We start from the raw sequence: 24,916 nt of genomic DNA, 5'->3' as shown, positions 1-24,916 counted from the left end.
CTGTCCTGGGAACTCTAGGTGTGACTAAAGGATATATGTTGGGGCCCCGAAAGGGGGTCGGCAGTCTAGTGGCAATGGGCATCAATTTGCAGTTTGGGTTTGTGAGTTCAGGTACCGGACTGGTGTCAGAAACCTGTAAGCGCCCTCCCAATCAACTGTCGGTCCTGGATTGTGAGGATTTCCCCTTATACTGGTCTCAGTAGACACATTTCCATTTTACTTTTTCACTCTCGCATTGCCTATTTCTCTCTCTCTCATAGATACATTATAGACAAGAGAGACATTGTCAGCGAGAGGGTTGCACATCACCTTCCCCCATTTCCCTAAGTGCATTGCATGGGGCTCTGGGAGGCGTGCACATTTGTCTGAAACACAAAGATCCACTGGCAATAAAAAGCGTAGGACCCCAGTTCGCATTTCTTAGAATTTGAGGAGGCACTCAGAGTTGTCTCGGGCGTGACTGTACCTTTCATAGGAGATGTGCTAATCCCCAAACCCTCTTCCTTTGTCCCAGTAATCTGTCCTAGGGCCTCTAGCAAGTTGTTTTCTGAAACAAAGCTTACCTGAACATCCTGTAAAATTGGTAACTTTTCAGTAGCAGTACAGTGCAGTATATAGCATTCCTGTTGCGCACAGCATCTAGATCCAAAAATTGCTTACTCTACCCCAGAAATTAGAATTCACCCAGTCAAACAGAGGGATCTATAAAGAGCATGGCAAGTAGTTAACATAAGCTACTTCCCCCAAGTTCTCTTGGTGCACTCTGCTGCCCTCTTTTAACAGAAGAATGCAACTGCAGGTCTTGCTTCTCAGCAAGGTACCTACATATAGAAACCTTGGTGCACTCTTGCTAAATCTGCTGGAATGTGTCTTCTATTGTGCCCAAGGTGGTTGTGTATTTGGGGACTCAGGGAAGCAAGGGAGCTGTGTAATGCACTGCAGTGCTAAGAGAGGCATGCCTTTTTCAGAAAAAAGTTCAGGTTTTCTGCCAATCAGAAAAAAATAGCAATGCAATCAGGCCAAAGGCAGAACACACATGCCAGTGAGTCTCTGTGGCGCAATTGGTTAGCGCGTTCGACTGTTAACCGAAAAGACGCTGCTATTTTTGGCACAAAGACACAGAGTGTTCCACTCAGTAAACCTGAGTCATTTCTCCCGTGTTCTCTGGGTTCAGCCTACTGTCCCCTTCTAACACAAGTGCGCAACTGTGGCTTTCTCCTCATAGCAAGTTATGCCTACACAGAGGACATTTGGTGCACTGTTGATGGGCTCTGTCCTCTACTAAATCCCCTGTGTTTGTGGACTAGGGGAGGTAGGGAAGTGCTTGATACCCTGATTTGCTGTGGGAAATAGAGCTATTTTAGAAATATTTTCAGGTTGCCTGGGAAGCATAAGCAAACAGCACACCAATCAGGCCCCAGTGTAAGCACTGCATGAGTCTCTGTGGCGCAATCGGTTAGCGCGTTCGGCTGTTAACTGAAAGGTTGGTGGTTCAAGCCCACCCAGGGACGATGCATTTTGGCTCAAAAATTCAGCGTGAACTATGAACTTCTGTTTACCTCTCGCAGGTCTCGTCTGCTGACGTCCAAAAATCCAATAAACTGCAAGCAATTCTTCTCGCTTGCTTTAGTTTTTCAAAACTTGCCATTCAATTCATAAACATCAAGACTTCATGGGAAGGGTTTGGCTGCAGCGTGTACTGATGCACAGAAGGAAGCTATCCTAGCCAGTCTACCTAAAGAAGCAATGAGGCTCTGCAGGTGCATGTACGTCTCCTACCTTTATTCTGTCATCAGACAAACCAGGTGGATTGCCACAAGGACCTCGTGGCGCAATGGTAGTGCGTCTGACTCCAGATCAGAAGGTTGCGTGTTCAAATCACGTGGGGGTCATATTTGCTTTTCCCACTCTGAAATACAAAATTGATCTTCAGTATCTCGTTATTTCAACCTGACTGCATCTTTGTGCTCTGGGCCTAGTTGTTCTGGCGTTTCGAATGTAAGCTTTGCAGCAGGGAAGTATCATATTGACAGACACCCATGAAGGACATGGTCAACCTTTAAAGCAGGCCAATCTCTATGTTTTACTGGATGCAGCAGAAGTATTTACTCTTTACCATCTCTTCAAGTGGGCCTGACTGATGTGCTGTTTTGTGCACGCTACGTGGGCTTTGTAAAGCATACCTCTGCCATTTGCATGGCCTCCTAGCGCTGTCAATATTTCCGTGTAATCGCTGAATGCTGCACTGTCCTGGGAACTCTAGGTGTGACTAAAGGATATATGCTGGGGCCCGAAAGGGGGTCGGCAGTCTAGTGGCAATGCCCATCACTTTGCAGTTTGGGTTTGTGAGTTCAGGTACCGGTCTGGTGTCGGAAACCTGTAAGCGCCCTCCCAATCAACTGTCGGTCCTGGATTGTGAGGATTTCCCCTTATACTGGTCTCAGTAGACACATTTCCATTTTACTTTTTCACTCTCGCATTGCCTATTTCTCTCTCTCTCATAGATACATTATAGACAAGAGAGACATTGTCAGCGAGAGGGCTTCACAGCACCTTCCCCCCTTTCCCTAAGTGCATTGCAAGGGGCTCTGGGAGGCGTGCACATTTGTCTGAAACACAAAGATCCGCTGGCAATAAAAAGCATAGGACCCTAGTTCGCATTTCTTAGTGTTAGGCAGAAACCTGTGCAGGTCCCTTAAGGACCACTGCAAAAGGCTTAGGACTACAGGTGTTGGCAGTAAACCCAATTTGTAGCAGTCTGTACCACCCTGATTTACCTGGTAGCTGTGGCTGAGCAGACAGGCTTCTCTCAAGAAGAGTTAGACAGTATATAGAGTATACAAGATAGGTACTAAAATACAGTAGCACAAGCAATGACCAGAGCTTGGGTATAAACGTATATAATTATGTATTTAAAAACACACGTTGTAATATACGCCAACACTAATATGGCAAGCAAGTTCAAACACAGTCACTATTAATATATATACATCCCTGATTACTTATTGAACAAGTCTTAGTTAAAACACCACTTATTTAGAGACACAGGTGAGCGCTTAACCTAAGATGGCACTCCAATAAGTTAGTTAAAAAGGGAGAGAAAAAATCAGAATTAGGAAGATACACAATACCAACACTTTAAGAGAACCAGAGCATGTCAGAAAAGGCAGAGTCTACTGAGGAGCAAGAAAGTCATAGGCCAGGCCCACTCTTGGAGAGAGCAAGGCGGAATGTGTCCAAGATCACACAGTTGAATAGTACTTTAAAGAGTCTTTGCAGATAGTTCAAAACGGGTTGGATCAAGTCAGGAAAAGTTAGTTAGCAGGTCCCAAGTCACCCCAGGATAGAAAGTCAAGGATTTACGGGACACCTTTAACAGTCTGTTGCAAGGGAGACCAGGCGGGACACAGTACCTGAAATGGTGAGAAAGCTCCAGCGGGGCAGTTGTTCCTGGCAGCGGGTGCAAGTCAGTGCTTCGTCCAGGGGAAGAGGAAATCTCGACAAAGAGGAAAGTTGGAGGTCGTTGCACTGCCAGGGAAGAAACCAGCCGCGAAGTTTCCAGGTTAAAAGGTACTACCCTTTTATTCGCGGTAGTGGTGAGGCGTGGCTATCTGGCCGCCGGGGTTCTTGGCACAGGCGATTCGACCACGAGACGATCCAGGAAGGCGAAAAAGAGGGTGAACTGGTTATCCCCACCAGTTCAGAGGAAGAAGACTCTCTGGGATGAAGATCTTCTCTGTCGTTGGGAAGTGGTGAGACGGTCCAGCAGGGCTCCACCGGTGGTGTCGTCATTGCAGGTCGGCTCAGCTTCTCCCTCTTCGGATTCTTTGGTCTTGTGGCGACTTCTCAATTCTAGTCCCCAAAGCCCTGCTTTTATGCAGAAAACCCCCATTCATCAGTCCTAGCTGTCACTCAAACATGCTAAGTGGTGAGCCGGGCGGCTCACCACTGGGCCAATCACACAAGAGTGCGACTTGAGTTGCTGAGGCAACTCAGTCCAGGGTGCCTAAACCCCCCTCCCACACATCCTGTAGACCCAGACAGAGTGGCACCGCTTTTGGAGGCTTCTGTGTAGAAGCCCGCCAAAAAGTGGAACAAAGGGCTCTACTTGGGTTGGAGTTACAGAGGCGAACACAAACGCCATTTTAAAACCGAGTCCTGGCAAAAAGACCCAACTGGGGAATAAATATTAAATAAATAACCCAGCAGTATCTTTAACATTGCACCAAAAAAGTGCTGCGTTTAAAATGAATGGAAAATCCCATGGTAACCACTGCCACCAGGCAGAAACTCCACAAGGGGGGACTGCACAGTGCCCCCTCGAAAAACAGACCCACGGGCAATCTAATTCCCCCTACCAGTACTTCCACAATATGATGGTTTGTACTGGTTCTGTTCACAATTTAAGACTAGTAAAGTCAATGGTGACTTTACATGCCCTGGGAGACAGTAGTCAGTCCCAGGGTATGGAGTCTATGTTTGGGGGCCACTATGACACCCCTGTGTTACTGCACTGAGGGTGCTGTGTAACACACTTACCAAAACCACATGAAACCCTATGGAGTAAAAGACCCCATAGCCCATAAAACACATTACAAAGTCAAAGGATATCTCAAATCATGTCTAAGAGTGGGAGAAAAAGAGTCTCACTCTTAGCAGGAGAAAAAAATTAAACCCCAAAAATCCAGCAAAGCTGCTGGGGGGACTCACTAGGTTTGGGAAATTAGCCTTAACAGAGAATTCTCCCTAACACCGCCCCCTCCCCCGCCCAGACTATGGGACAGGAGGATTTAATCCACTCCTGGATGAATCTCATACCTCTAGTCAATAACATACATCACAGAGAGACCATCAGCATTTTGGTGGTGACACCCTGACCTGTGCTCAATGGTGAAATCAAACCCTTGAAGGCAGATTGACCATCTCAATAGTTTTGGATTTTCCCCCTTCATTTGCATTAACCATCTCAAGGGTTGGTGGTCAGTCTGAATGACAAAAGTAGAACCATACAAGTATGGCCTAAACTTCTTCAGTGCCCACACAATAGCAAAACATTCTCTTTCAATTGTTGCCCACCTTGTCTCAGGATCCTTCAGCTTTCTGCTGATGAAGCAAATGGGGTGCTCCCTACCTTTCTCATCCAGTTGGCTAAGGACTGCACCTATACATACATTAGAAGCATCTGTCTGGACAATGAAAGTTTGGTGATAGTCAGGAGCTCTCAATACTGGTGCTTGGCAAAGAGCTTTCTTCAGGTTTTCAAAGGCCTGATTGCACTCCTAATTCCATTTGACCTTCTTAGGGAATGTTGGAGAGGAGATTACATTCAGTGGAGAAGCTATGGCCCCATAGTTCTCTATGAAATTCCTGTAATGCCCAGTGAGGCCTAGGAAGGCTCTCATCTGGGTTTGAGTAGTAGGTGTTGTCCAATTTTGCACAGCTTCAATCTTACTGAGCAAAGGCCTTATTTCTCCACCTCCTACATCATGCCCAAGGTAGACCACCTTACTCGGACCATTCTGGCATTTACTTGCCTTTATGGTCAGATTGGCCTGTCCAAGAGCCTGCAAAACATGTCCTAGGTGGTTAACATGCTCCTCCCAGGATTGGCTGAATACTGCAATGTCATCCAAGTATGCCACGCAGAAGTCCTCCATCCCAGCCAGAACCTGATTTACCATCCTTTGGAATGTTGCAGGTGCATTTTTCAGTCCAAAAGGCATAACCTTACATTGGTGTAAACCAACTGGGGTAGAAAATGCAGGTTTCTCCTTGGCATGGTCTGTCAGGGCTATTTGCCAATAGCCTGACGTAAGGTCAAATGTGCTGAGGAACTTGGCTGAACCAAGTCTATCCACCAACTCATCTGTCCTTGGCAAAGGGGGGGCATCAGTCTTGGTGACTGCATTAAAAGCTCTATAATCCACACAGAATCTCAATTCATTGGATCCTGCCTTTGGTACTAACACCACTGGGCTAGACCATGGACTAGTAGAGGGCTCTATTACCCCGAGATCAAGCATCTTCTTGACCTCCCCTTTGATGTGGGTCCTTACATTTTCTGACATTCTATATCCTCTGCTTTTGACTGGCAGACAGTCACCAGTGAGTATATCATGCTGGCCCCAAGGGTTCAAGCCTGGTGAAAGTGAGAACAGGGAGGAAACTGATTTAACATAGATTTGCACTCCTCTTGTTGCTCAGTTGTCAGATTTGAAGAGAGATTTACTCCTTCACTCTTTTCATCCAAGGGTAAGCCTCTGAGGAGATAAGGGAGAGCTTCACTCTCTTCTTCCTCTTCTGTTGAAGCTAGAAGCAAGGCTCCTACTTCAGGCCTGGAGACATACGCCTTTAGTTGGTTAGTGTGGAAGACTCTGGGAGCCTCCTTGGGATTGCCCAAGTCCACCAGATAGTTCACCTCTCCAAGTTGTTAGAACTGATATAATATTGTTTCGTCCTCGTTGTTTATGTTGGCATATGCCCAGTCGCTTTGCGAGGAAATCCGTATTACAAGGTCGTGACCTTAAGTGAATGAAGCCTCCATTTTAGGTTAGAGCCGCCATTTTAGTTTTTTGTACAAAGTCACCCTGTGGCCTAAAATGGCCGTCTTGTGTTCTCTTGTTCTTGCTTAAACCTCTTCAACCTCTGTAGTAGAGTTAATGTCCAACCTGCCTTCAAGCTACAAGTTAGGGTCATGTAGACCTTGTCCTTTGTTGACCTCAGGATCAGGGGATTACTTGAATTGGCGATGTTAACCTACAAGTATACAAGAACAATAACGCTATCTAAACACGACGTGCAAAACATCTGTATGATCTGTGTTAAAGCAATGTGTAAAGAGTGTAAAGTTAAACTTAGAGAATAATAGTGTTTGTTAGTAAATGTATTAAAAAGTAAACCGCATGCACGAGATATGTAAATTAGGAACGAACCTGGCCTGACCCTAGCTCAGTACATGATTAACTTGTAGGAGGCTGGACATCGTTATAAGGAAACTGTATAAATATGCTGATGTCCAGCTAGCAAATCCTGTTCACTGCTCACATTGAACCCTGCTGGTGGTCTCTGTGATGTACTGACGGCCAAATGGCTATTTGTGTACTTTGTTTGTAAACTGTACAGAATTGCAATAAAGATTCTGGGAATCTTTACAAGCCCGTGTCGGTGTATTTCTCTTTGCATGGTGTAAAAGCCTTAATATTGTATTTTATGATTCCACAGATGGTGCTCGAATAGGGACCCTCAAGATCGACTTTGTCTCTGTTACGCTCACCTGGTTCTCACGGGGACGTCGATCTGGACCGGCCTGGTGCCACGTAGAGCCGAGATGACTGACTGGACACCCCCACTTACTTCGTTTGTCGGCTCGTATGAATATCTTTTTGCAAAAGAGAAAGGGAATTAACCTCCCGTAATTCGAGTGTTAAGCCACCTTCCACTCCCGTTGTCTGCCCACTGACCACTCCCGATGTTCCCTCTTGTTCTCACCTAATGGTTTAGAAAGGTGGGCTCTCCATCCTGCATCGAGCGCAGGGGCGCGTAGATGACCAGTTACTTTACTGGCGTGGAGGAATTGGTGAGTTCCAGTATTGACTCTAGGATCCAATAGTTTGTAAGAATTCAAATGTCTGATCTTCACTCTTTCCGATTCCTTATAGGTTGCCAACTTAACCACCACGAAGAGTCCAAAGGACAGTTGGTGAGAGTCAGGTAAGTCTATAGTGGTTTTCCCCTTAGGGGCTGGGGTACGGCGATGATGCTGAGTTAACAGCGCCGACCCGAGATGAGGTGAGTAACCCCCGTGGTATTCCGGTAAGTCTTTGGGGGTAGCTTGTATTGCCCTTTTGCATTCCCGTGCTCACCTGGTTTTTCTTGTCCCCTTAGATATCGGAGAGCGGTTTGGAAATGCAGAGTCTGCAATGGAGTGAGGAAAAGCTGCACTGGATGGTGAGTACAGCGCGGCACTGCGAGGTGCGTGACGATGCGTGTGCGATGACTCCTTCTTCAAGATCGACGGCGCGATGGATCAAGAATTCAGGTAAGGTTTCAAGTTTGAACCTCTTCTCCTTCTTTCTTTTCGTTTCCAGGTGTCCAGGACTGAAGCGGGCGTGGCTGAAGACTGGAAGATGCTGGAGGCACGGTGAGCGTTACGCTGCTGAATGCAGAATAACATGAAGCACGTGTGGCTGTCCGGGCGTGCTTTCAATAGCTTAGGAAGAAGTCCCAAGTAAGTATTCTTCCACAGCCCCCACCCGAGAAAAAAGTAGTCCCTTAGGTAAATAGTCCCTCCTAAGCCCCATTTGGCTTGTGGCTTCGTGCAGCATGGTCTGCACCTGGTGAGTATGCAGCATGGTCTGCATTAGGTAAGTTTTCTGAAATGAGCCTGGCGCCCATGGCGCCAGGACTGACTTTATCCTTATGAGGCTGGCGCCATACGCACCAGGACTGCACCCAAACAGCCCCTAACTGGGGTTTTTGGGCATGCTCCAAATGGCATGATGCCTGCTTCCGGGGTTGCTGGGCCTGGTCTGGCTTCCCGGGGGCAGGCATCATGACAGCACTCCCCCTCAAGGCCCCTCCTAAAGTCGTTCTTCCCCCTGGCCTTGGTTTGTTAGGAAATTCTCGGTGGAACCTCTTCACTAATTGAGGTGCATGCATGTGGTCACTAGGTTCCCAAGACCTTTCCTGAGGACCATCGCCTTTCCAGTCGATTAGATAAAAGATTTTTGATCTCACTTTTTTTGAGTCCAAGATGCTCTTAACCTCAAATTCTGGCTCTCCGTCTATGAGGATGGGGTCCGGAGGTTTGGTTAGTCTTGTTCCTGGTTGTACTGGCTTCAAAAGGGATACGTGAAAAACTGGATGAATCCGCACATGAGCAGGTAGGTCCAACTTGACAGCCACCGGGTTAATGATGGCCTTGATGGAGTAAGGTCCTAAATACCTAGGGTTAAAGGTCCGTGTTCCCTTGAGTGGGATGTGCTTAGTGGCCAACCATACTTGGTCCCCTATCTGGTATTGCGGTGCTTCACTCCTGTGCAGATCCGCATCTTTCTTGTATTTTTCCTTAGCCTTTCGCAAATGTGCAGTTGCTTCCTTAAAGGCTTGTGTAATAACAGTGTGGAGATGGTCCACCGCAGGCATCTCCAAGTGTTGGGGCGAATCACGGTCCGAGGTTCGAGGATGGTGTCCATAGATGGTAAAAAAAGGTCTTTGTCCGGTTTCCGAGTGTACAGAATTATTGTACGCATACTCGGCAATCCAAAGAATGTCTTTCCAAGTACCCTCAGACTGATGTAGCATACAACGCAAGTACTGCTCAAGAGTCTGGTTGGTCCTCTCTGTTTGACCGTCGGTCTGAGGGTGGTGACTGGTGGAAAGCCTAACATCTATCTGCGCCAATTGGCAACATTTTTTCCAAAAATGCAAAATGAATTGACTGCCCCGGTCCGAAATCAACACGGATGGAAAGCCCTGTAGGCGAACAATGTTTTCAAGGAACTCTTTGGCCAGGACTAAAGCTGAAGGTATCCCTTTTAAAGGAATAAAGTGAGCCATTTTGGAAAAAAAGTCTACAATAACTAAAATGGTGTTAAAGCCATTGCACGGGGGTAGATCTGTTATAAAGTCTAATGACAAGGTATGCCAAGGAGTGGGTGGGATAGCCAAAGGTTGTAATAGTCCAGCGGGTCTTTTCTTTTGACTTGTATTTTGGGCGCAAATGCCACAAGACATAACAAACAATTTAATGTCTTTGTGCCAGGTGGGCCACCAGAATTTTTTCTTAATTTTGGCTTCAGTTTTTGCAATACCAGGATGTCCTCCCAGTAAGGTATCATGGTACAGGGAAATGACAAGTTCTTGTAGTTCCTTTTGTGGCAGAAATAGCCGGCCTTGGTAATAAGGTAAATCATCGGTGGCAGAATACTCTGGACCTTTCTTGGCCCAGTCCTGTAAGGCAACTGAATCAAAGAACTGGTGGATCTTTTCTTGAATGTCCTCCAGTGAATGTATGGACGTCAGGCCAAGGATCCTTTGTTCGGGAATTATGGGTACTGGTTCTAAGGCTATTTCTGTTTCTCCCATTCCAATTTGGGACAAGGCGTCTGCTTTACCATTTTTACAACCTGGTCGATAGGTTATTACAAAATCAAACTCGGCGAAGAATAATGCCCAACGGAGTTGGCGTGAAGATTGGGCCTTAGCTGTCTTTAGGTATTGCAAGTTTCGGTGATCGGTGACGACCGTGATGGTATGTCTGGCACCCAGCAGATAGTGCCGCCAAGCCTTGAAGGCGGACTTGATGGCTAATAGCTCCTTGTCGGTAATGGCATAGTTTAATTCGGGAGCCGAAAACTTCCTTGACCAGAATGCCACTGGATGAAGCTGGTTAGTTTCGGGATCCCTTTGGGAGAGCACTGCTCCCATGGCTGAACTGGATGCATCCGTTTCCACTATGTATGGAAGCTCAGGGCGCGGGTGTCTTAATACAGGGGCAGATGTGAATTTTGCTTTTAACTCTTGGAAGGCGTTTTCGGCTTCCTCTGTCCACACAAAGCGTTTATTCTTTCGCAATAGCGTTGTGATGGGATGCACAATGTGTGAGAAGTCCAGGATAAACCTGCGGTAGAAATTGGCAAAGCCAAGCATGCTTTGGACGCCTTTGACTGAAGTTGGCGAAGGCCAATTAAGAATTGCGTCCACCTTACGTGTATCCATCCTGATTCCTCTCGGGGTCAGAATAAATCCAAGGAATTCCACTTCCGTAGTGTGAAAGATGCACTTTTCCAGTTTAGCATATAGTTTATGCCGGCGTAACTTCTCTAGGACTGCTCGGACGTGTTTTACATGATCAGATTCTGATAAGGAGTATACTAAGATATCATCGATGTAAACGACCACACAAACATCGATGAGCTCTCGGAGGACATCATTCATGAAGAATTGGAAGGCTGCTGGTGCATTGCATAATCCGAAAGGCATCACCTGGTACTCAAATAATCCGTACTTGGTGCGAAAAGCAGTCTTCCATTCATCGCCCTCTTTGACACGTACCAGATGATATGCCCCCGAATGTCTAGTTTAGTGTATATACAAGCGTCCTTCACCTGGTCTAGCAGTTCAGGTATCAAAGGCAATGGGTATCGATTCTTGATGGTTATTTGATTCGGAGCGCGGTAGTCTATGCATGTTCTAAGGTCGCCTTCCTTTTTTGGTACGAAGAACAAAGCTGAAGATGCAGGGGACTTGGACGGACGAATGAAACCATTAGCAAGGTACTGGTCAAGGTACTGACGCAAGTGGAGGTTTTCGGGTTCTGTAAGGGCATAGATTCTGCTGCAAGGTGGTTGTGCTCCCGGTACAAGATCTATTTGACAATCATACGATCTGTGAGGTGGTAAAGTGTTTGCCTGTTCCTTTTGGAAGACATCCTGAATGTCTTGGTATTCAGCAGGTAATTGCGTGGCAGCTGGGATTACTGGGCCAGGACTGAGTTTTGAGTTTTCTTAGGGTAGCAGGTGTGAGCACATTCTGGGAAGGTTAGTCTCTTCTCTCGCCAATCAATGCAGGGATTATGTTTTTCTAACCAAGGTATTCCCAGTATTAGTTGGAACTGTGGGGCCTTGATCAAATCAAACACAATTACCTCTCGGTGCCCATCTTGACCCAACAATGTCATTTCTGCAGTGGAATGAGTTACGGACCCAGAGACAATTTCCGTTCCATCCACTGTGGTGACGACATCGGCAGTGGTCTTTCGGGTGAGAGATAGATTCATCCTGGAAGCCAATTCACAGTCCAAATAGTTACCTATGGCTCCACTATCAACATATGCTTTTACCGCGTGCATGCGTGATGGTTGCTCTGGATCTACAAGGACCATGGGTACGGTGAAATGCGAGGTCAGAGTGTCCTTCTTTAGGCTCGGCAAGCGGACCTCTACACTTGCCGGGCTTGATCGTTTCCCGAGTCAGGTTCTAAATGGCTTTCGTCTGCTGCTCCTATAGTTTTCTTGGGTGGTTTTACTGGGCAGTTCCAAAGGAAATGACCGGTAGCTCCGCAATAGAGACATAATTGCAGTTGTCATCTTCTTTCTCTTTCCTTCTGCGTTAGGGGTCCTCTAACCCCCCCAAGTTGCATAGGTTCTGGGGCATCTACTCCCTTGGAGCTTACGTGGGTTTTAATCAACACCCTATTCTCAAACTTGGTTCGGTCAGCCTTTCTGGTTTGAAGTCTGTGATCCAACTGGACCACTAAATCTATATATTCAGCACAGTCCCGAGGCGGGCTCACTATTTGGGCTAAAACATCTTTGAGTTCTCCTCAAAGCCCTCGATGGAATAATGGGATTCGCTTGGCTTCAGGCCATTCGGTTTCCACTACTAATCTGTTAAAGGTTGCAATGTAAGATAAAAGATCTTGATTGCCTTGCCGTAAGGATAAAAGTTTGTTATCCAAAGCCTGTCCTTGGGAGTGTCGGGCGAATAGTCTTTCCATGCTTGTTCGAAAACCCTGGAAATCTCGAAGAATCGGGTCATTCTGATTGACTAGTGGAATGGACCAATCGCCGCACTGCCGCTGAGATATGACAGCACAAAGGCCACCTTGGCCTGATCGTTCGGGAAGGCTCCAGGTCTACATAAAAAGTGTAAGCGGCATTGATTCATGGACCAATCCGCCGCACTGCCGCTGAGATATGACAGCACAAAGGCCACCTTGGCCTGATCGTTCGGGAAGGCTCCAGGTCTACATAAAAAGTGTAAGCGGCATTGATTCATGAATATAGCAAACCTTTTTGGGTCTCCGGCAAAGCGTTCAGGCGGAGCCAAGGAAATGGCTCCAGGTAGATTTATCTGCACTGGGTTACTCAGTGGTACAGGAGCTGGACTTGCCCCAAGTCCTGGTAGAGGTGTTTGTCCAGCCTGGCTTTGCAATAGTTGTCTGGCCAAATCATCGGTTCGTTCTTTTGATACTATCAGTTCTCTCCTGAGGGCATTAGTTTCTTGACGGGCGGAATGCACTTCGGCCCTTAATTCCCCTTATCATTGGGCCAACTGATCCGTTTCCGAGGTCTCCATGACGCCCAGGTGGGTATTTGTGGGTAGGCTTTGCATTCTGTTACGCTCACCTGGTTCCCACAGGGATGTTGATCTGGACCGGCCTGGTGCCACGTAGAGATGAGATGACTGACTGGACACCCCCACTTACTTCGTTTGTCGGCTCGTATGAATATCTTTCGGCAAAGGAGAAAGGGAATTAACCTCCCGTAATTCTAGCGTTAACCCACCTTCCACTCCCGTTGTCTGCCCACTAACCACTCCCGATGTTCCCTCTTGTTCTCACCTGATGGTTTAGAAAGGTGGGCTCTCCATCCTGCATCGAGCGCAGGGGCACGTAGATGACCAGTTACTTCACTGGCGTGGAGGAATTGGTGAGTTCCAGTATTGACTCTAGGATCCAATAGTTTGTAACAGTTCAAATGTCTGATCTTCACTCTTTCCGATTCCTTGTAGGTTGCCAACTTAACCACCACGAAGAGTCCAAAGGGCAGTTGGTGAGAGTCAGGTAAGTCTATAGTGGTTTTCCCCTTAGGGGCCGGGGTACGGCGATGATGCAGAGTTAACTGCGCCGACCCGATATGAGGTGAGTTCCCCCTGCGGTAAATCAGGTAAGTCTTTGGGGGGTAGCTTGTAATGTCCAGTGGTTTCCCCTTAGGGGCCGGGGTGCGGCGGTGATGCAGAGTTAACTGCGCCAACCCGAGATGAGGTGAGTACCCCCCGTGGTAATGCGGTAAGTCTTTGGGGTAGCTTGTATTGCCCTTTTGCATTCCCGTGCTCACCTGGTTTTCTTGTCCCCTTAGATATCGGAGAGCGGTTTGGAAATGCAGAGTCTGCGATGGAGTGAGGAAAAGCTGCACTGGATGGTGAGTACAGCGCGACACTGCGAGGTGCGTGACGATGCGCGTGCGATGACTCCTTCTTCAAGATCGACGGCGCGATGGATCAAGAATTCAGGTAAGGTTTCAAGTTTGAACCTCTTCTCCTTCTTTCTTTTCGTTTCCAGGTGGTCCAGGACTGAAGCGGGCGTGGCTGAAGACTGGAAGATGCTGGAAGCACGGTGAGCGTTACGCTGCTGAATGCAGAATAACGCGAAGCACGTGTGGCTGTCCGGCATGGTTTAAATAGCCTAGGAAGAAGTCCCAGGTAAGTATTCTTCCACAGCCCCCACCCGAGAAAAAAGTAGTCCCTTAGGTAAATAGTCCCTCCTAAGCCCCATTTGGCTTGTGGCTTCGTGCAGCATGGTCTGCACCTGGTGAGTATGTAGCATGGTCTGCATTAGGTAAGTTTTCTGAAATGAGCCTGGCGCCCATGGCGCCAGGACTGACTTTATCCTTATGAGCCTGGCGCCATAGGTGCCAGGAATACACCCAAACAGCCCCTAACTGGGGTTTTTGGGCATGCTCCAAATGGCATGATGCCTGCTTCTGGGGTTGCTGGGCCTGATCTGGCTTCCCGGGGGCAGGCATCATGACAGTCTCGTTGAAGGTTGGCTCGGCTATCGGACCGGGATCGGACGGTGCCAACAGAAACGGCCCCTCTGGACGAGAAGTGAATTCCTCGACAGTACTGCACGATCCGATCCCTGAAGGGTGAGCTGTAGCCCGAGATGACGTCTTGACGAGGGTCCATATATCGAGGTGGGTAAATTTGCTGAAATCACCAGACACATGGGTCCTTAGCATTGTCCTTAGTAACCCGATCGGGCCTCCCAGTCCTTTGGTCAGGTGAATCGTGACCCGATTCTTAATTTAACCCTGACAATTTGAATTTGGCGCATTGTACTCGCGAGCACAATTATTTGACCAGGTAACACCAGAACTTTGATATGCCTGGGAAATTGTCTGCCTGCTTTAGGGCATTATTCCGCAGCGACAGACAATCTTTGGAAGATAGCCATCCCGCACCACAGGAGTGGTTGCCGGCATGTACTATGTACTGTAAGAAAGGCTTTGGTAGTATAGCATTTAATGACATTTGGCACAGACAGACCAGACATAACTCTAATCTTCGGTGGCCAACCAATGGTAGCTTTGAAATCCCTCGTATAGAATATCTGGAGTCTGTATTAGTAAAGAAAAAGGCCAGACCTGCAGCATTTGACGCATTGCATAGTTGGAAAACAGAAGCTTTGCAGCAACAAAAGAGTAGAGAGAAACATATGCGTCGACATATGACAAGTGTCGAAAAGGCACGGTTATATGATCAAAATAAACAATTGGAGTCAGTTAGGAACACGGACAGGGCGTTTCAATTAGGCATTCAGAAAATGTACCCTTCAAAAGATTTTCATACGTCAGATGAATTGATTAATAAACTTTTGCATGAATGAAGGCCTGGTGCCTCCGCGCCACCTCTGTGCGTCCCTCCTCCTGGCGCTTTGCCCCTTCCCGTTGTTATTCCTCCTCCTATAGTTCCTCCGGTCCTCCCTGTTGTTCTTCCTGTTGTTCTTACAGCAGTCGCTCCTTTGCCTGCCCCCTTGCCTCTACCTGTTGATATTCAGAATGTGCCTACTCTTCCTCTTCCAAGTGATTCCGCATCGCTTGTAGTAGACCAGGGAGCGGGATCAAGGGTTGTGACTCGTAATACTGTGTCCCCAGAAAAAAAGAATGAATTGATTGCTTGGGCTAAACATTGTATGGAGAAGGGTGAACAAGCTGATGTTTTTTCCACACTCGAAAATTTAAAAGGTATTCCTGAGAAAAATGTTTTTATTGAAGGTTTAGGGATTCATTTGAGTATAATGTGGAATAGATTAAACGATGTAGATTTCCCACAAGGGTTACGGGATTTGAACGCCTTAGCGTTGACCAGAGATACTGCGGAGAAGGTATGTGAGCATGTTGAGAGGATTTTTGTGTATAGGAAGGAGTTGGAAGAGTTACAGAATGAGGAAACAGAAGGTGATAGTTTAGGTATTATGTTCTTACAGAAACGGTTTTCTCCTCGCCATGAATTAAAAGGTGAGGAAGCACGAATTTGTACAAAGGATGCGATAAGATGGATTTCGGATATGTTGATAACTCCAGATGAAGTATATGACACATATAGTCAGTATACGTTAGAAATGCAAAAGAAAGTGATACAGGTTATGGTAGAATACCTGCAGAATGAGTATGTAAAAAGAAAGATTTGTTGTCCCACAGAATTGTTGAGTGTTTATAAGAGAGCCTTTTCGATTGATACTTCTTCGACTGCCTTAGCACTTGATTTGGCTCTGTTGCTTAGTAAGCGTTCGGAGCTACCTACCTCTCAGTTGCCTATGAGAGAGGTCCCTCCAACATTTGTCCCAAAAGTTGAGATTGCGGCCGATGCTGCACGAGGAATACTCGCGGGGGAAATTCCTGCACATTACGTATCGCTGTTTGTTCACGTCCCGTTTTCAAGACAGGAAGTCAACACCATAAAGCAATCTATTCCCGATGTAAGAAAGAATCCGACCGGGTTCTATAAAGAAATAGAGTCGGTTTTACAGTCATCGGTATTCACCTTAAGTGATATTGATTTATTATTTCCTGTACTCCTGCCAGTTGATTTGTGGAAACAGATTAGGACTATAGATGATGTACCTGGGTTAGGAGATACATGGGATAACATGGTTAGGCTCGATAGAGAAAGACCAGCTGGCGAGCGACCGCCTCAAGTGATATTAACTTTGCCTGATAGGATTATTGTAAAATTGAAAACTATAGTTCCTTGAAAAAAGAATCATTTGGGACAAGCTTACGGCCTGTGTCCAAGGAAAGTATGAGGGTGCTACCGATTTCTTCAATCGGTTTGAACAGGTATTTTCAGATTTCAGTGGACAAGACTTAGGCATAGAGTCAGGGAAAAGGCTGTTTATGTCCTCCGAAAGCGCTTGGCAGGCGAAGTCTCAATCAGAAGTATTGCACATGGCTCAGTACTATGAAAATCGTGTGAATAATGAAAAGGAAAAACTTGAGAAAAAAAGGGTGACCTGAAATCAAAAGTCCTATTACAACAGATTGTTAGAAACCCTAGAGGGGGTAATCAATTGAGAGGTCAGTACATTCCACAGGGAAGTACGCCCCTGGCTCCGGTAACCATTAACCAGTGTGCCTATTGTCGACAGGAAGGCCACTGGCGCGCACAATGTCCGACCTTGCAGCAAAGGTCATTTGGGAACATGGGTAGATGATCCAGAGGTCGCCTAGGTGCAGGGGGCCCTGGCAGAGGTCAGTTTGCACCAGAATCACAGCAACCTCCTTCACAGGATAAGCAAGTTTCGAATGTGGATAATAGAAACATTTTTTTTTTTTTAACTTTGGTTTATTGGCAGAAAGTGAAGACAGGTACAGTACAACATACACAGAGAGGAACAGAAATCGCATAGTCACGCTCGGGCAGTACATCATGCACATATCTCACAACAGTTCGAAACATGGGGGGGGGCTTAACAGTCCAGAGGGGCTAGGTGCCCAGGACATCTGGTGTCGGGTGGGCCGGCTCCAACAGTGGAGTGGGGCTTCCGTCCACTTCGTCCTTGTTGTTCAAATAGCTGCAAAACTCTGTCCACACATTTTTTGGGCGAGATGATGCAGGCAAGAGTAGAATATAATCCTCCTCGCACATTTGTACCCAAGTAAGGGCTTTCAGCCACATCTCGAAGGTAGGGGGAGAGCGGCGCTTCCAATTCTGCAATATACATCTTTTGGCAATGATTGCACTTATATTAAAAATGTCGACATTTTTTTTGCATTTTCCCCGGACCATATTCCAAACAGCAAAGCCAGCGGGTCCGGGTCTACTGGAGACCCAATTATCTCCGAGAGAGCCCCTGTCACCTTCAGCCAGAACGTACCCAGTGTAGTACAGGACCAGAACATATGCACGTGATCTGCCTCGCCAAAGTTACATCTCGGGCAGGTGTGGGAAGGGTCGCGTGTGAACTTCGCCACTCTATGTGGTGTGTAGTAAAGCCTGTTAAGAAATTTATATTGTATGCACCGGAATCTAGCGTTAAGGGAGACTTTTCGCGTGTATGCACACATTTTGTCCCACATTTCTTCAGTAATTTCTATTTCTAGTTCCCTGGCCCAAGCTTCACGTGGTTTGAGGGATGTATTCCCTCGTTTTTTCAGTTGCATTTTGTACAAGGAGGATATTATGCCCCTGCCACCTGTAGAGTTTGCTATATATTGGAGTTTGGGTGCGTCTAGGGGCTCATCTGGGTAGGAGGGCCACATTGCACGGACCACTGCTCTCAGCCTGAAGTATTGCAGTAGCTCAAGGGCTGAGTTGGAGTGTTCGGGCCACCATGTTTGGGGAGTGATAAATGTACTATTTGGGAACAGGTCAGTTAGCGCTCAATATCCCAGAGCCTCCCAGTGTCGCACAAAGTGCTCTTTGTGCGTGGGGGAGAGTCCGGGGAACTGCCATATGGGAAGCCATTTATAATATGGATGATGGTCCTGTGTGGTGTTCAAGATCTTGTTCCATGCCATGATTGTGGTGGCCACAGGGTCTGCCGGGGCATCTGTCTGATATGTATGATGTAGCACCAGGGTCATGATATTGGTCCCATCCCCTGCCATTTTCTCCAGTTTGACATGTGGAGGTGGGTTCGTATGTGCGTACCAGTGCGTAGCATGTTGGGCCTGCGCCGCTATCCAGTAGAGGGTCAAATTAGGGGCCGCGAAGCCTCCTTTTTCGTAGAGAGGGGTCATATGTTGCCACTTCTTGCGAACGGCACCGGCGTGCAAGAGGAACTGAGCACACGCTAGGTGGAGCTTTTTGAAATATTGCTTCCCCGGCCACACCGGCACGTTGGCAAAGATGAAGAGAAGCTTGGGGACCGCAATCATCTTAACTAGGGACAGTCTGCCCGCCAGGGACAGTGGGAGGTTGCACCAATTAAGCATCTTGGCTTCAATGAGCCGCGCTGTCGATTCGTAGTTCTCGGCCAGTAGAGAGGCTCTTGAAAGCGATACCTGCACCCCCAAGTATTTGATGCCCCCTGGGGACCAATGTAGGGGGTATTCGCATGATGGTTGTTGAGTAGCCGCGGTCAGGAGGAATATTTCAGATTTAGAGTAGTTGATCGTAAAGCCGGAGTATGTGCCTATTTTAGTTATGGCTCGGATGACCGGGTCCAGGTGCGTGGACGGGTTTCTTACATAAAGGAGTACATTATCGGCGTATAGTGAGATGATTTCCGGTGTGTCTTGTAAGCAGATACCCTTGTGAGTGTGACGATCCCTGACGTGGTCAGCCAGGGGTTCAATGGCGAGCGCAAAAAGAATGGGGGAAAACGGACATCCCTGGCGGGTACCCCTGTGCAACTGAAAGGGAGAGGAGACAATAGAGTTGGCGAGTACTCTGGCCAATGGGCCCGTGTACAGCAGTTTTATATAGGAGATCATGTTTGGTCCCACTCCCATTTTCCCCAACACAGCCCATAGATACTGCCACAAGACCATATCAAATGCCTTTTGGGCATCCAGCGTGACCGCTACTGCATCCGCCTTAGGGTCGATTCTGGACATTACATTGAACAATCGGCGAATATTAAGTACTGTAGAACGGCCAGGAACAAAGCCACTCTGGTCCTCGTGGACCAGGTGGGGCATAAGTGGAAAGAACCTGTTTGCAATTATTTTAGCAAATATTTTTGTGTCAGTGTTGATGAGAGACAGGGGCGGATAGGAGCCACATTCGTCTAAAGGTTTCCCGGGTTTGGGAAGGACGGTGATTAGGGCTACCCACAGGGAGGTGGGGAGGGTGGCTAGCCTGAGCGATTCGGTCCAGACCCCGTGCAGTATGGGAGCAAGGATAGCAACATGTTCCCTATAGAACTCGGACGTGAAGCCATCGGGCCCGGGGCTTTATTCTTCGGGAGGTCCGAAATTACCTGGACCATCTCCTCGATGGTGAACGGGGTATCCAATTGCTCCATAGTGCTTTGGGAGATAAGAGTCATAGGGATGCGTTCTAACAAGTCATCCAGGTCATGGGCGTTGTGTTCCAGCTGGGGGCCGTATAGGCTGGCATAAAAACTAGCAAAGGTGTCAGTAATGGCTTGGTCTGACCAGTGTCGCTGGCCCTGCTCATCCAGAATGCTGTCTATCCGGGATCTACCCCCTTCCGCGCGCACTATTTTGACCAGGGTTCTACCGGGTCTGTCCCCCTCCCCATACCTTCGGGCAGCCACGGGGCGGGCAAAGTACCGTACCTCGCTCAGGGCATGGGATTCGAAGATTTCCAGTTCTGTCCTAATTTTCGCTAGGGTTGCCGGAGCAGGCGCTGCGGCGTGTTCTTGTTCTAGGGTTTTAAGTTTTGCCAGTATACAAGAAAGGTGATAATGCGATTCCCTTTCGGTTTATAATTGATTTACGTGCTATTAACAAAATTGTGGCTCCTCAATTTCCTATTGTACCTGATGTTACAACGATACTAACGATGATTCCGGCTTCTGCTACTCACTTTAGCGTTGTTGACCTCAAAAACGCATTTTTCAGTATTCCCATGCACAAGGATAGTAGGTATTTGTTCGCGTTTACCCTAGGTGGACGCTCGTTCACATTCACTCGTGCACCACAAGGGTACACTGAGAGTCCAAGTATTTATAGTAGGGCATTAAAAGAGCAGCTCGATACTCTCGAGTTGCCTACTACTTGCACGTTACTACAGTATGTAGATGATCTCCCCTTGGCTGCTGATTCTGAGAGTGCCTTTAAAGAAGGCACCGTGTTGTTGCTTTGTCATCTAGCGAAACATGGCCACAAAGCTTCACTCAAAAAATATATTATTGTTGTCAGGAGGTCGCCTTTTAGGCTATCTCCTGTCAAAGGAGGGAAGATGGTTGACACCTGAACGAATAAAGACTATTTCTGGCATGTCTGTCCCAAATACGCAGAAGGAAGTTAGAGCCCTGATAGGTATGGCTTCTTACTGTAGTGTAGATTGTGGATCCCTAACTTTTCGTTAACGATTAAACCAATGCTGGCTTTGACAAAGAAGGGCATTTCTTTGCCATTGCCATGGATTTTGGAACACCAGACAGCATTTGACTTGCTCAAAACCGCGCTGTGTTCAGCACCGGTTTTAGGAAATCCAAATTATGAAAAGGCCTTTGTGTTGTATGTGCATGAACGTGATGGATGTGCTTTGGCTGTGTTAACGCAGGAAAATGGAGGGAAGAATAGGCCGTGCGGCTATTTCTCATCCGCCCTTGATCCTGTTGCATGCACTTTGCCGAGATGTTTGAGAGCTGTTGCTGCTGCTGGTGCGTCTGTAAAACAGAGTGAGGGAATGGTCCTGGGTCATGCGTTAACCCTAATGGTACCTCACTCTGTAGATATTTTATTGAATAGGACTCAAACGCAACACCTCACTTCTGCACGATTGACAAGATACAAACTGATCTTGTTTGCTCCCCACATTCAAATTCAGAGGTGTTGTGTATTAAATCCGGCTGAACTTTTACCTGTCCCGCAAGATACTGTTAATGGTGACGAAACGTCACACAATTGCCTTTATGCGACAGAACAAGAGACTAAAGGTAGAATCGATCTGAAAGACACGCCTTTGAATAGCTCACAAGGAGAGCTATTTTGTGATGGCTCTTGTTTCAAACTGCCGAATGGTACATCCACGGCTGCTTATGCCGTCATTACCTTAAACACGATTGTGGAAACCAAAAGAATTATGCATAATTCCGCACAGGCCGGAGAAATTATAGCGTTAACTCGAGCTTGTGAACTTTCTGAAGCGCTTACAGTAAATATATATAACAATAGTCAGTATGCTTTTCGGGTGGTTCACAACTTCGGTAGACTTTGGAAAGAACGAGGTTTCTAGACCTCACATGGCACGAAAATTCAGCATGGCACTTTAATAGTGCGATTACTTTCAGCGCTCGCACTCCCAGTTCAGTTAGCTATTATAAAATGTGCAGCACATCAAAAAGTTACAGATGATATAGGAAAAGGGAATGCTTTCGCTGATCAGATAGATAAGCAAACTGCCACTGATTTTAGTCCAGAAATGTATGCTGTAAGAGAAACTGTAAATATTTGCACTTTTGGTGAAAGTATCGATTCTGTAAAATAAATTCAAGCAGATGCTACCATAGAGGAAACCAAGAAATGGGTTGAGGGTGCAGGAAGGTTGGATGATGATGGGTGTTGAGTGGACAATGTTGAAGGAAAATGGTTACTCCCTGACACCTACATTACAATGATGGTTATTATGGCTCATGGTCCGACACATGTCTGCGCGCGTAAATTGACTAAAATGCTACACAGTGTATAGGCCAATGATAAGATTTTCAAAACTGCGGAGCGCTTTGTCCAAGGGTGCATGGTCTGCTTGCAGCATAATGTAGGAAAAGGTACCTCGACTCCTAGAGGAAGTTTCGCTCCACCTTCTGTTCCAATTGAGGTTATTCGCTTTGATTTTATTGAAACAGAACGTTGCAATAATCTTAAATATGTGTTGGTTGTCATTTGTGCTTTTAGTAAGTGGGTTGAGGCCTTCCCTGTTAGAGATGCAATGGCCATAACCACGGCAAAAACTCTGTTGAAAGAGTTTTTTCCTAGGTTCGGGATGCCGAGAGTCATCTGGTCGGATAATGGGCCCCACTTTATCGCTGCTGTAATCCTACAAATATGCAAAGGATTACAGATTGATAAACGGTTCCATTCGGCCAGACATGCCCTAAGTGCCGGATTAGTGGAAAGGCATAACGGCATTATAAAGAATAAGCTCGCTAAGACGTGTGCTGGCACCAAGTTAAAATCCACAAACTGGTCCAGAGGTTAGAGTTTTCCTGCGTTTTTAGAGTATTATTATACCAGTAGATCAGAAAAATTGTCCAGAGAAATTTATTAACAAAATTATATCAAAATTTATTTCAAATGATACAAAATTTGTTTTGAAAAAGTGAGTGAATCACAAATTATTAAGCACTACATAATTTTTAGAAAACACAGCAGCGTAGCAACATTGTTTTGCCTAGAAAAGGCTAGTAAAAATCACACACACTTTCCATTCATAGTGCAGCATTCAAACGCACCTCAGCAATCGGTGACATTCATACAAATTGTTAAAAACCAGACAAATAGAATTATAAACATAGGAGGAGCGCAGTTCATGATTTCTCCCCAAGAAAACATTAATAGTTTGTACAGAAAACAATAGAAATTATTAAACAAATCTATTGGAAAGGTGGATCACAGCTACAGTTCAGATCCCATCCCTTTAAGTTTTTCTCAACCGGTTTCCACGTGGAATGTTAATTTATACAACGTCTTCATCAGGAGGATGATGTACACATACTAGAAAAAACAAAAACATAGCTATATAATATTACATTTAAAATCCTATTTAACAATAAGCTGCATGTACACCGCAATTAATTAAACTAAAAAATAAACAACAGTGATTAAAAGAATGTCAGATATACCAAAATCGAATAAATATAGTGACATCAGACCAAACCGGAGTTGAAACCCAGAGCTTAGGGCGAGTGAAACCCAATGTGAACCCATGCTGAGTGCTGGCGGCAAGGTCCGCCAATAGCCAGTCCAAACAAAACGCCCAAAGAGGAAACTTTAAAAAGCTGAGGACCATGCTGGAATAACTGACCTGGAATACAGCAGCTGCTGTTTTAGACAAATAAGCGTGGAAGGATGTCCCATGGTCCTTTACCATGTGGCCTGATTTTGTCCCAAGATCTATATGAACCGAAAGGTAAAGTTAGTAAACAAGGTCCTAGTCCACTATAAGAAGAGAGAAAATGAAGCTCCAGCAAAGGCTCACCTTCAAGAATCCCGGCTTATTATAGCGAAGACAAGGGGTGGCTACTGCTTCATGGAAGCTGGATAGGCGTTGCCTGCTAGGATGGTCAGGTAGACAAGCTGAAAATATAACATACGTCCAGGGATGTCAATTGGTCAAAAACGGACAATTATAAGGCTATCACAGGCAGAAATGAAAAAATGAATGTAGTGTGAAGTTTAAAATTCAAATTAAACCAAGTGCCTAAGAAAAACCACCCAACAGCAGTATTGCTGCTGAAAATCTTGGCAGTATTGCAATCAATAATGTTAGGGCCCCGTCCATTAGTCACATAAGTTGCCTTAGTTTTTTTTTGCAACCAAGAGCTGTGCAACTTCAAATGCCACTCGAACGAAGTGCCTGAACTAAGTCATTACAGAAAAGGAACCACGATGATAACAATATAGTAACAGACTCAGCCTGAAGCACAAAGTCTCTAAATATTCGAATGCTTACCTCTTGCACGGCGAAACTTCAGCTGAAAGGCAGAAAGTGATTAATCTTTCACCCCACGGCAGCTAAGACTCCCATAAAAATGCCACGCATGCGCATAATGGCCTCAACCTACAGCTGGAGCTCCGGCTTTATCAATAGCCCTGGAAGCCCATGGTCGTCACTACGCAATGTGTGGCTGCTCTGCACGTGACTGCAGGGCTGGAGAAAAATGCAAAGAGACAAATTGAATGTACCCATGACCGCCAAGCATTTAGAAGAAAAGGGAGGAAGGGGGAAGGAAACTGCAAATGGCCAGACGCCTTACCGATCGTGTTCCTGTCGATGAGAACAACCCCTCAAACTAAGACTGGGCTCTCTCCCTTTGAGGTGGTAATGGGGAGACCTGCTAATATTTGGGGTATGCCGTAAAATCGCTCGTTGCGGGATATAGAGAATGTGCTTCTTTCAGATTACTGTAACCAGTTGACTAAAAATTTGTTTTCAATTCATCACCAGGTGCAAGAGGCATTACCTGTACGTTACGAGGGTCCTGGTCACAGTCTACGACCGGGGGACTGAATCCTCACGAAAGTTTTCGAGAGGTCGTCTTGCCTTGCACCTCA

General features: G+C 46.5%; 2 non-coding genes across 2 annotated transcripts; both read left to right on the top strand.

The window, feature by feature from the left end:
* The first annotated feature begins 1,437 nt into the window (after positions 1-1,437).
* Positions 1,438-1,511, top strand: TRNAN-GUU (transfer RNA asparagine (anticodon GUU)). The gene has a single exon. It is a non-coding gene; the product is annotated as a tRNA-Asn (tRNA).
* A 309-nt stretch (positions 1,512-1,820) lies between these two features.
* TRNAW-CCA (transfer RNA tryptophan (anticodon CCA)) lies at positions 1,821-1,892 on the top strand. Its single transcript has one exon. It is a non-coding gene; the product is annotated as a tRNA-Trp (tRNA).
* The last annotated feature ends 23,024 nt before the right edge of the window (positions 1,893-24,916 follow it).

This window comes from Ambystoma mexicanum, chromosome 11, assembly GCF_040938575.1.
Source record: "Ambystoma mexicanum isolate Mex_15411 chromosome 11, UKY_AmexF1_1, whole genome shotgun sequence".
Lineage (NCBI taxonomy): Eukaryota > Metazoa > Chordata > Amphibia > Caudata > Ambystomatidae > Ambystoma > Ambystoma mexicanum.
The sequence above is the reverse complement of the archived record's forward strand: the minus strand, read 5'-3'. Positions and strand labels throughout refer to the sequence as shown.